Here is a 2798-nt window from a genome sequence, read left to right as displayed (position 1 = left end):
CGCCGCCACACCACCACCCCCGGGCCAGTGAACTTCAATGGTAATCGATTCCAATTCTGCGCCTCCGTTAATCGGATCGTCGATTCTTTAAACATGATGCAATACCGGGTGGGCGATTGGCTTTGCTGAGACAAAGTAGCCCCAGGTAGCCTCTAGCAGGGCTGTAGGGGCAAGTGCTGTGACAAAGTAGCCCCAGGTAGCCTCCAGCGGGGGCTGCAGGGGCAAGTGCTCAGACAAAGTAGCCCCAGGTAGCCTCCAGCAGGGCTGCAGGGGCAAGTGCTGAAACAAAGTAGCCCCAGGTAGCCTCCAGCAGGGCTGCAGGGGCAAGTGCTGACACAAAGTAGCCCCAGGTAGCCTCCAGCAGGGCTGCAGGGGCAAGTGCTGTGACAAAGTAGCCCCAGGTAGCCTCTAGCAGGGCTGCAGGGGCAAGTGCTCAGACAAAGTAGCCCCAGGTAGCCTCTAGCAGGGCTGCAGGGGCAAGTGCTGTGACAAAGTAGCCCCAGGTAGCCTCCAGCAGGGCTGTAGGGGCAAGTGCTGTGACAAAGCAGCCCCAGGTAGCCTCCAGCGGGGCTGCAGGGGCAAGTGCTCAGACAAAGTAGCCCCAGGTAGCCTCCAGCAGGGCTGCAGGGGCAAGTGCTGTGACAAAGTAGCCCCAGGTAGCCTCCAGCAGGGCTGCAGGGGCAAGTGCTCAGACAAAGTAGCCCCAGGTAGCCTCCAGCATGGCTGCAGGGGCAAGTGCTCAGACAAAGTAGCCCCAGGTAGCCTCCAGCGGGGCTGCAGGGGCAAGTGCTGTGACAAAGTAGCCCCAGGTAGCCTCCAGCAGGGCTGCAGGGGCAAGTGCTGTGACAAAGTAGCCCCAGGTAGCCTCTAGCAGGGCTGCAGGGACAAGTGCTGAGACAAAGTAGCCCCAGGTAGCCTCCAGCAGGGCTGCAGGGGCAAGTGCTGACACAAAGTAGCCCCGGGTAGCCTCTAGTAGGGCTGCAGGGGCAAGTGCTGTGACAAAGTAGCCCCAGGTAGCCTCCAACAGGGCTGCAGGGGCAAGTGCTGTTAGTGGAAAAGACAAAGATCTCCCGGGTAGCCTCCAGCAGGGCTGTAGGGGCAAGTGCTGTGAGTAGCAGCAGCAGTGCCTATAGACACACAAAGGTTCTCCGTGTAGCCTCTAGCAGGGCTGTAGGGGCAAGTGCTGTTAAAACTACTACACAATTGACTATGTGGGGGGGTTGGGGTGGTGGAGGGATGGGTGGGTGGGTGGAGGTATGAGTGGATGGGTGGATGGGTGGAGGGATGAATGGGTGGGTGGAGGTATGGGTGGATGCGTGGGTGGATGCGTGGGTGGAGGGATGGGTGGGTGGGTGGAGGGATGGATGGGTGGGTGGGTGGAGGGATGGGTGGGTGGGTGGGTGGAGGGATGGGTGGGTGGGTGGACGGAGGGATGGGTGGGTGGGTGGAGGGATGGGTGGGTGGGTGGGTGGAGGGATGGGTGGGTGGGTGGGTGGAGGGATGGATGGATGGGTGGGTGGAGGGAGGGATGGATGGGTGGGTGGGTGGAGGGAGGGATGGATAGGTGGGTGGAGGGATGGGTGGGTGGGTGGAGGGAGGGATGGGTAGGTGGATGGGTGGGTGGGTGGAGGGAGAGATGGGTGGATGGGTGAGTGGGTGGGTGGAGGGAGGGGTGGGTGGGTGGAGGGAGGGGTGGGTGGGTGGCGGGAAAGATGGGTGGATGGGTGGGTGGAGGTATGGGTGGGTGGAGGGAGGTATGGGTGGGTGGAGGGAGGGATGGGTGGGTGGAGGGAGGGATGGGTGGGTGGGTGGCGGGAGGGATGGGTGGATGGGTGGGTGGAGGGATGGGTGGGTGGAGGTATGGGTGGGTGGAGGGAGGTATGGGTGGGTGGGTGGAGGGATGGGTGGGTGGGTGGAGGGATGGGTGGGTGGGTGGAGGGAGAGATGGGTGGGTGGGTGGAGGCACGGATGGGTGGGTGGAGGGAGGGACGGATGGGTGGGTGGAGGGTGGGTGGGTGGAGGAAGGGAATGGTGGGTGGAGGGATGGATGGATGGGTGGGTGGAGGGAGGGTGGGAGGGATGGGTGGGTGGAGGGAGGGATGGGTAGGTGGGTGGGTGGGTAGAGGGTGGGTGGGTGGGTAGAGGGTGGGTGGGTGGGTAGAGGGTGGGTGGGTGGGTGGTGGGAGGGGTGGGTGGGTGGTGGGAGGGGTGGGAGGGGTGGGTGGGTAAGTGGTGGGAGGGAGGGGTGGGTGGGTGGAGAGAGGGATGGGTGGATGGGTTGTGAGTGACGTCACTTCCCGGAAGCGGTGGCCGCCGTTTCCGCTTCCGGCGGGCCGCGGTGCCGGGCCTCGCTCCGCGCATGCGCGAGGAGCGAGGCCCGAGACCGGGGAGAGACGGGGAGAGATAAGGGAGAGACGGGGAGAGACGGGGAGAGATAAGGGGGGAGAGTTCGGGGGGAGAGAGACAGGGGGGGGGCATAGAGAGAGAGAGACAGAGAGACAAAGACAGGGCAGAGAGACAGACAGAGAGAGAGACAGAGAGACAAAGACAGGGCAGAGAGACAGACAGAGAGACAGAGACAGGGTAGAGAGACAGGGCAGAGAGACAGAGAGACATAGACAGGGCAGAGAGACAGGGGGGGCATAGAGAGAGACAGAGACAGGGCAGAGAGACAGAGAGACAGACACAGAGAGAGACCGAGACAGAGACAGGGCAGAGAGACAGAGAGAGAAAGAGACAGGGCAGAGAGACAGAGAGACAGGGCAGAGAGACAGAGACAGGGCAGAGAGACAGAGACA

Source organism: Petromyzon marinus, chromosome 69, assembly GCF_048934315.1.
Source record: "Petromyzon marinus isolate PM22_M1 ecotype Great Lakes invasive population chromosome 69, UKy_Petmar_22M1.pri1.0, whole genome shotgun sequence".
NCBI lineage: Eukaryota > Metazoa > Chordata > Hyperoartia > Petromyzontiformes > Petromyzontidae > Petromyzon > Petromyzon marinus.
This window is presented reverse-complemented; position numbering follows the sequence as displayed.